The sequence below is a fragment of the Nicotiana attenuata genome, chromosome 5, assembly GCF_001879085.1.
Source record: "Nicotiana attenuata strain UT chromosome 5, NIATTr2, whole genome shotgun sequence".
Taxonomy (NCBI): domain Eukaryota; kingdom Viridiplantae; phylum Streptophyta; class Magnoliopsida; order Solanales; family Solanaceae; genus Nicotiana; species Nicotiana attenuata.
The window spans coordinates 36,529,926-36,540,084 of record NC_031993.1 but is presented as its reverse complement, the minus strand read 5'-3'; the positions used below and the strand labels follow the sequence as shown (position 1 = coordinate 36,540,084).

General features: G+C 31.1%; 1 long non-coding RNA gene across 2 annotated transcripts in view; it reads left to right on the top strand.

The window, feature by feature from the left end:
* The window catches only part of LOC109225652, a 1,827-nt gene continuing 752 nt past the window's right edge, over positions 9,085-10,159 (top strand). The window contains exons 1-3 of one of the 2 annotated variants that reach the window (XR_002067957.1): positions 9,085-9,217; positions 9,321-9,452; positions 10,081-10,159. The exon at positions 10,081-10,159 is cut by the window's right edge and continues 752 nt beyond it. This is a non-coding gene — a long non-coding RNA (uncharacterized LOC109225652). Of the gene's footprint in view, positions 9,453-10,080 lie in introns of both variants that reach the window. The other variant, XR_002067956.1, reaches the window with a different exon arrangement.

Genomic DNA, 10,159 nt, shown 5'->3' with positions numbered 1-10,159 from the left:
TTGATTTATTAGGTTTATATGCAAGGACCAGCCGGAAGGAAGCAGAACATAAGCTGTCCAGTATGTAGTGCTGTGTCATTTATTCTAAAAGCACCAAATCAAAGCTACTTTGCTACATGAATTGATGCATTTTCTTGGATTTGATCCTCATGTCTTTGCTCATTTCAGGTAGAGATGAAACGCATAGTGTGTGCGTACATAAATTTTGTAATAGAAAATGACATTTTTTTTTATTATGATTTATCCATCTCGTAAACAATTTTTAGTAGTACATCTTATTTCGGGATTAGGCCAAATATGTTTTGACATATTTGCTGAAAGGGTGCCTTGGCGTAACTGGTAAAGTTGTTGCCACGTGACCAGGAGGTCACGGATTCAAGCTTTGGAAATAGTCTCTTGCGCATAGCGGGAGCTCTTGCGCATAGCGGGAGCTCTTGCGCATAGCGGGAGCTTAGTTCACCGGACTACCCTTATTATAGATGAAAGATTTGTGTCCTCTAGTTTATTTTTAAAAAAAAAATGAGCAAACTACATTCTTAGCCCATCGACCCAAACATATATCACCCGCTAGCCCAAAAATTGCAATATACATTTTATAGCCCAAAAGTAATTCTTTAGGCTAGCCCAAAGTACTTAACTAAGAGGCTCAGATCTGCAGAGAAATGCGAAAAGAGAGGCGACCACGCCATGGCTGCAAAGACAGACCTCACCGCCGATCGTCGTAGATGCTCCGTCGCTTCAATCACCGCCATCATCGACTGTTTTAACCTATCAATTATTGTTTCCAAATTCTGAAGCTTCACCATCAACAAGCAATCCACCTCTTTTCATCTCTGATTTTAGCTTCTTCAATTTTTTCCCTTGCTCTGATGTTAATTCTTGGCCTATTGAGTCAGTGTTACTGCTTTTAATGGATGCGGAGACATAGCTTCAGGATCTGAATTATTGGTTAGATCTATGATTTTTTGAGAATTAAAGAATGGGAAAAGGGGAAGGTAGAGAAGTGAAAATGCGTGAGTTTGTGAAGAGAAAGGTGGTGTTTGTTGCAAAATGAAACACTGAGTTATTTCTTCCATCTGCCTAGATTTGTGTGCAGAGATTTTTTGGACACCAGGATTATAAACAGCACATAGTCAAATTCAATATATATGAGAGAAATGCAGACACCTTAGCTTGCTCCTCAGTAGAAAGAGAGACACAGAGAAATGATATGAAGTTGGCGGTGCCCAGTACAAAATCTCAGCCGGTGAAACGGCAGAAAGTCTTACCTTTGGCTGCATCATAGGATATAGAGAGAAGGGGTTCTTCAGATAGACAAATTAGGTACTAAGTGTGAAAGAATTAGTGTATCCCTCTAGAAGAAGAAGCAAAAAACAAAACAAAGAGAAGACATAAGTGAAAATGCCACGTGTTTACAACACGTGTGAAAGATCTGTAACTATGCCGGGAACAATGTGGCAAGTATTAAGCGGGGTGTTAATTCATTTTAATTATTCAGTTGTTAATTAAATATTTATATATATACTAAATAGACTGTCACTATATAAAAAATATACAAAATAGATTGTCACTATACAAAATATATATTAAATAGACTGTCATTATACAAAATAGACTGTCACTATACAAAAAATATACAAAATAGACAATCACTATACAATTTATATACAATAGACCGTCACATACAAAATAGACTGTCACTATACAAAAATATACTATAATAGACTGCCACTATACAATTTATATACACTAGATTGTTATTATACACAATATATACAAAATAGACTGTCGCTATACAAAATAGACTGTCAATATACAAAATAGACTGTCACTATACAAAAAATATACAAAATAGACTATCACTATACAAAAAATATACAAAATAGACATTCCGGGCTATTAGATGCAATATATTTGGGCCGAAGGGCCATTTCGTGTAAGTGAAGAAAAACATGGGCTATTAAAATTTTGAGGAGCTATAGAGGGTAGTTTTCTCAAAAAAAAAAATCTCACTTTATACCCATTAATCCTAAACTATTTGCCCTTTAATGCCCAGACCCAAACTATTTACTACTCCTACCCATGGGGCCCAAACTATTTACCCGTTTTTTTCCTTTTCTCGTTTTCTTCTTCTTTACAGAGGCATCTGAAAGTAACCGTTTTTTTTCTTTTCTCGTTTTCTTCTTCTTCTTCACAGAGGCATCTGAAAGTACCCGGTATTTTCCTTTTCTCGTTTTCTTCTTCTTCACAGAGGCATTTGAAAGTACAGTGAAACAAAAAAAAACAAGAAATAGCAAAGAAAGGTAGCTATGGATGCGGAAGAAGGAACACAACAACCCGAGCTAGTTCTTGCACACAAACTCTTCCTTTTGACACACCCAGAAATGACTTGGATAAAGTTCGCCTCCGTGAAGAAGACTTGGACAAACTCTTCCATTTCCCTTATATCCTTCTTCAAAAAGAAATTAGATCTAATTATTTTAAAGATTTCTTGTTTGATTCAAAGTGGATGTTGTTAAATATTGCTTATAGTACCTTCTGGAAGTTCATACTGAAATTTGATAGCATTTGGAGCTGATTTGAGGTGATTGAGATCGAAATTTTCAGTTGAAAATCAAAGAAGAACACAGCTACAATATACCGCTACAGTATACAATATGCTGTAGGAGTATATAGTTATAATGCAACACTATACTATTATAATTTACAAAATAGTATACTGCTACAGTATACTAATATACTATAGGAGTATATAGTTATACTGCAACAGTATACTATTATAGTATACAATATACTGTTATGGTATACTGTAATAATATGCAAGATACTGTAACAATATGCTGTAATAGCATACAATATACTATAATAGTATACTTATTACCCGTAAATTCACTTGTCTTTTCCCTTTTAATTTGTTTTAAGCTTTTACCTAGTGTGAGGGGTAAATTGAAAATGCGAAAAAAAATAAATATAGTATGCTATATGATGTAACGGTTTACTCTTACAATTAGGTCCTTTTAGAATTTTTAATTTTTTTTTTTTGACAACTGATATTATTTCAGTTTAATAATTGAATTAAATTTTTTTTAACTCTTTGCGTACAATTGTATAACCTGTTGGTATAGCTATATACTATACCGGTATCATATGTTAGTTAATATTTTTTTGGTTGTATTAACTACATTTAATTGGTACACAATTTGATTTTTCTTTAGTAATAATATAAAAAAAATAATAAAAAATAGTGCAAATAGTAAATGAAATTAGATTATGAAGAGAAAAAAAATATAAATAAACAGAAGTTAAGTGAAATTAGAAAAGGAAAAAAGTAAAAAATAAGAATAAAACGAGAAAAAAAAAGGAGAAAAGAAAAAAGAAAAGAAAGAAGCATAGAAATAAAAAAGAATTGGAGAATAAAGAAAAAATTCGCCACAAAACCTACTATGGGTAGGAAATGTAATTAGTTTATGGGTAGGAAAACAAATGAGTAGACAAGAATAAATAATTTTATTTTTGTGGGTAACTGTGTCAAAACCCAAAAAAAAAAATTGATGAGCCCATGCAAATTTTGCTAAAAAGAAATAACTTGATGCAAATTGATTCTCGGTCTTCTGCTGATCTTGAAGTCGCAATTTTCTTTCGCTTTCTCTTCCTTCAATTTTTTTTTTTTCCTTTTCATAAATCATATAGTAAATTTTGACGATGAAAATCTCAAATTCGTGCCATTTTTCTAATTTTTGTGTTCATCACTTAGTAGTTAGTAGTACTAAATTCATAAAATATAACAAGAAAGAGAATTTATCTTAATACCTTCCAGTTTTACTTTATAGAGAAGTTCTTATTTAGGTTAATTAGGTATTTTCATATATTAAAAAAAGATGGATTATTGCGCTATATATATTATATTTATATACTCTTTCATATATATATATATATATATATATATATATATATATATATATATATATATATATATATATATATATANTATATATATATATATATATATATATATACTAGTTTCTATGTACGCGCGTTGCACGTATATCTTTAGTCAACGTGATACCTAAATTTGAAATGATTAAATAATGTTTGAACTTGCAAAAATAATCAAATTAATTAAGTTAGTTAGATGCTTATGTTGTTGTAGTTACTGTGTCATGTTTAATACTCTATTCTCTATATTGATATACCTCTTGAAAATGCAACATAAAGTTGTTCGGATAGAAAATAAGTCGCCGTAATTATAGTACAACATTGAGAATCGTATGAGCATTTGTTGTTGAAAAAAAATGTACTTATTTCCAAATAAATATAAAAGGATATCCACTTATTAGAGGAGAAAGTTGATTCTTGGAGTACACATGTTTTGGAGCCATATTTGTTCAATATGTAGGTATCACATATGTTGTTAAAATCTTTGCATACTATCTTTGTACGAGTACTTAAACTGATTTTTTCCTTATCTAACATGATATAAAGAACACAACTATCATGACCTTTGTATAAATTATATAGATACTTTACTATTTTTATACTCTTGGTGCAAGTTTCTATATTAATGTTGCAATTGTATCTAGTTAGTAAAGAAGGATTATATGGCTCATTTCATTTGGTTGTTCATTATCATGCTAAGGAACATTTGTAATTTTCCTATCATTTCTTCTCCCATAAATAGTGTCCATCATTTTGTACATTGATTTATTACTGCATACTGGAGGATGGTAACTCTTACATTGTTCATCCTTCATGTATGGACTTATTTCACAAACTAATTAATCTCACTTCGATTTTGAGGTAACATAGCAGTTACAAAGTAGCCACGTAATGCTAAACCCCGTAAGTTAATTAATTAGTTTATGAAATTTGAATGACCTATCACTTTTAATTTACACTTACTTCAACCCTTATTACAAATAATCTTCCATATTATGCATCACCATTCACAATACTTTGCCATCTTTCTAACTGAGTGAATCTCTTTCTTATCTTTAGCTAGATCTGTTACTAAATGCACATATATAGCTAGTGTGTTTTTTTGGAACTGCCATTTAGAAATTAAAAAATTACTCATTGTTATAGCTGGATGTGAAAGACATTTATTGTTCAAAATGAATTCTTTTTACTATTATTTATTTTCTAGCTAATCGTGTCGTCCGAAAATAAAACATTATCGAGATAGGCAAAAGATGTGTGAAAATTGCATAATAGATAGAATTCCATACAGAAACAAAACCGCAAATCAATCATTTTTCTCGAGTCGTACGAGGAGAAAGCTTCCTATACGTTTCTAGGGGGGGTGTTGTTCATCTACATCTATCCCAATGAGCCGTCTATCGAATCATTGCAATTGATGAAGGACCCACGACAATGACAGAACGTCCTGAATAATCGACTCGTTTGCCAAGCAGAGTCTCACGAAATCTTCCCTCTTTGCCTTCAATTACATCAGAAAATTGACTTGTAAACTTTATTATGACCGTCCCTCATTAGTTGTCCCCGGATTCCATTATCAAGAAGTGTATCCACAGCTTCTTGTACTAATTTCTCCTGACACATTACAAACTATAGACTGAGAAGAACATATTTCTTTTAAAAAAAAAGAGTAAAAACTTATTAAAGCCATATGTCTTGTAGATTTGGCTTCCAAGAAATTCAAAAATCTCTAACAACTCAGAACTCCACAACCTAAAGTAAAGAGGAAAGCATATAGAAATGATAGTAAGTTACAGATCCATATAGCAATTTGCTTTTGTTGATTCTTGCACCTGATGATTTTGATAAGTTCGTCCAAACGGTTTGGCGTAGCATAAATATCATAAAATGGGACTCTTGTGAATTCGATGATTTTATGTCATCGATTCGATTGTCCCCTTAAGAGATTAGTCTTTAGATATTATCCATTCGTTTACTTTATTGCGAAAATAGTCTTCTTGAGTTATATGTGCCGTAATTGTTTTTCTTCACCAAAAACACACCTAGAACATCTTAGTTTTTTTAATTTTGGAAACTTGAACTTCTTGTCTTTGGTAAAAATTAAAAGTTAGTGATTGTTATTGTTAAAATTATTTGAGTGTTGATAATTTGTGTTTAAGTTTTTAGTTTAAATATTGATTTAGTGATTTACTTTTCTCAAAACTTCATTATTGATCCCAGAAGAAATTCTTGTATAAGTAAAGTAAGTTACTAATTTTGTTTCAAAGTCCTAATATAGTATATGAGATAGTAATCAGTACACCTTAGAGCTTGATTTATAGCCGAAGTTTCAACAAATTAAATTGTGAATCACTATTTTTATCCGATATGAATTACTTGTTTGAAAGAATCATTTAATTTTTTTAAAGAGTCCAAAATTTAATGAATTTCACGATTATGCCTTTCCAAATCTTTCAACTAAAGAAAGCTATGATTTTCGAGGTATCAACTCCTAGCTATCTCCTGAAATATTTTTTAGTATAATACAATTAGTATACAAGAGAATCCTTCTGAATAATATCCTGACATCTAAAGCAAACTTTTTGTAGGAAAAATATCGAGCTAATACGACTTGCAAACTTTTGATGTTAGAATATTTTTTTAGAGATTTATTAGAACTCGATATTTTGTATCTAACAAATGAACAAGATTTATGTGATTTATACATATATTTATTATTCAATACAATAAAGTAATATGTGCTTTTTCTATATACAATATCCATATATGATATACCTTACCTTTGTATAACTACTTTCATGCTCTACCGATTTGCACCTTTTCATGAATTCTTCCAATATATATATGAACATATAGCTTCGATTATAGAACTTGTTTGAGGACTTTTAACAACAATTACCGTACCACATATGTATAGATTACAAACATAGTCAAAATAATATTTTAGGTCAAAGCTATTCACATAATGTCGCCATTACTTTATTCAGAGAGTTTCTAGATTATAGATTAATGAAAACTTTTGCTTTAAGAAATTCAGTTAACTAAAGAAACTAATGAAACTAAAGCAAAAAGTTGTAATTAGTGTCAAAAAATTAAGAAGTAGACAATTTAATTGGCGTTTAACTAATGTTTAATGCAACCAACTCCAGAACAAATGATAATATGTAGCCGCTCTTTATTTTGAAACCAAAATACTAAGGTAGAATCTATTTAGAACTCTAATTTTCTTCGTTTACCGAAATAGTCTATATAATTCATAATTATTATGAAATTATTGTGATTAACAATACTAACATAAAATATTTTCATCTCCTTTTGTGAACTAATAGAAAATCTATCATGTTCCTGAAGGTATTAGGTTTATATGCTAACATGTTGTTTTTATATCTAATGCCCGAAAATAATTATACTAATAGGATTCCTAAAGGTAATCACGTAGGATTCCTTATGTTTAGTATTATGTCCTAAAACTAATAGGATTACAAGTTTAATATCTAGAATTCCGATTATATCCTTTTACTGTGAGTTATTATGCTTAATATTAAAATGTTATTTTTGTAATCGAACATTTTATTCATGCTTTTATAATAATATATATATGGCAAATTAAATAGCACGGATCAATAATCAAACATTTTGCTTTCAGAATTAAGCTGTATTAAACAATCAAATCGTTGGAAAATAACTAAAACATTCATGAAAGAATTAGGCGCTTTGGGTTGCTGCAATTAGAAATTTAGAACAGGAGAAAAAAGGCATAGGAGAAACATATGTGCGTTTGATTGATTTTTCTTCTTTTTCTTCATCCGTTTGCCTTTGCTATTTCTTTTTTTGTTTCCTTTACTTCTTAGCTTTTGTTTAATTTTCATTTGATATATCAACCTTATGACACCAAAGGGGAAAAACATAGGGATCAAATATTCGTAAAAATCGCACGGGGCGTCCTATTTGGTCGCCCCCATTTAACCTATACCCAATTTTATTAAAAGTTTTAACTTGCACTCACTTTTTAAACAATTTCAGTCCCCTTTTTCTTCCTCCTTCCTTTTCTTCTTCTTCTTCTTCTTCTTCTTCTTCTTTCTTCTGCTGTTGTTGGTGCTGCTATGAAACTTCAGTTCATTGGGATGATTGCCATAAGTATATTTATCAGATTATTTAAAAATAAATTATAAATAACTTTCTAAAGTAAGTTTTGAAGAAGATAATAGTATTTTCAGCATTCTTTATCTCCCTAAAGGTCTTTTTTTTTCTTCTTAAATTTAATATATCTGAATTCTACAAAAAGTTATACAATGGGTGCACGTTGTTCCAATTTGTGTTTCTGTTTATGGCTTTCAAACATCAAGTCCCATGTTCTGTATACCTCTGATATCCGTAAGCTCTTTCATTCTATTGATAATGTGAGGCTTTCAAGAATCAATCTTAATTTTGTTGTTGGCATTGTTTGTGTGATTCAGAAAAATGGGCGAAGAATGAGCAGTTGAATTTGCCAGCTTTTAGAGAATATAGTTTGGAGGAGCTGAAGGCTGCCACCTCAACTTTCTCCATTAATAATATAAAACTTCAGCTAAAACATGCTGAAGTTAAGCAAATAGAGAACAAAACTTCAGCTACTAGAATGCTTAAGTTCAGCAATTACAAACAAAAACTTCAGCCAACACTAAGTTTACGTAAAAAACTTCAGCTAAAACATGCTGAAGTTCAGCAATTACAAACAAAAACTTCAGCAAATAGAGAACAAAACTTCAGCTACTAGAGTGCTTAAGTTCGGCAATTACAAACAAAAACTTCAGCAAATAGAGAACAAAACTTCAGCTACTAGAATGCTTAAGTTCAGCAATTACAAATAAAAACTTCAGCAAATAGAGAACAACTTCAGCTAACAAACAAAAACTTCAGCACACTTGGTTCAGCAATTTTTGCTACTTCAGCCCCGTCTACTAGAATACTGAAGTTTGCGTGATTGTCTTTGCTACTTCAGGCCAGTATACTGAAGTTACGCGAAAAAATGGGTAAGCTTGCAATTTCTTTTGCAAAGCCGATATAAGTTAAAACGTGATCCAAAAAGCATAATATTCATACTAGGAAACAAATAGCGAGAAAACGGCCTTAGATAAGGAAGAAAGATTCTGATTTGCATGTCCTCCAGATTTTTACACTACCAATTTTCCTTCTTCGGTATTTTTTTCTATTTTTCTTATTCAAGTTCATATACTTACTACTTATCAATAAATAAGAGGGAATAGCAAACATCAATATGTGTGCTTTTTTGGAATCAAAGGTTAGTTTGAGGATATACTTTTTTCATTTCAAATATGTTAAGTCCATCCTTGGCTCTCACTATAAAACTTAACACGTGGAGCTCTAATTTTAACATGTGTCAGTCACCGCTGGGTTTTCAGTTCAATCTAACACTCTGCGCCTCTAACGCCATCCAGAGTCCAGACCATCTGCTCACCATCTCCTGTTGTTTGCAACTGGGTGTATTTTCTTCAGTGGATTGTATTTTGTGCTGGGTATCCCTTCTACTATCGCTTTGATTCATCTTTATCAGTAATTTGTCTTAAGGAATATTTGAGAAAATTCTTGAATGAATTACCATTTCTATTAAAGTTCTCTAGGTGTTTGAGAAAATTCTTCAATGAATTACCATATCTATTAAATTTCTTATGCATATTTCTGTCTTGTCCATTATTTATGTGTTTGAAAAAATTCTTGAACGACCAAACTTATCAGTTGGGTTAGCTTTTGTAAATTGGAGCAACCTAACTTCCTCTGCAATACAAGTTTGCAGCATTTGCATCATGAAAGCAAGACTTAGGAAAAGGGAAAGCTGTCCTGATGAATGTCATTTTTATGGTTATATCAACAGCTACTAATTAAGTGCAGCGCAGTTTTTGAAATGAAATTAATTAACCAAAAGTACACCACAACTAATCTTTTCCCTAGACCATAGGTAAATCATTAAGTATTTATGAGCTGGGATCTTATAGGGATTTGAGCAATTAAGAGATATGTTCTTAAGGTGTTTGGTATAGGAAAAGAAGAAAAATGGAATTTAGTCACCAAAAATGTATGTTTGCTGCCTCATCTTTCTAATGTGGGGTGGTTTGTTCTTACAATTTTATGATTATTAATATGCAGGTTGTACTGATAGAATGGAATAAAACTTACGATAAACGAAATTACACCATCGACTAAAGAATAGACTTGTAAAGTTCAG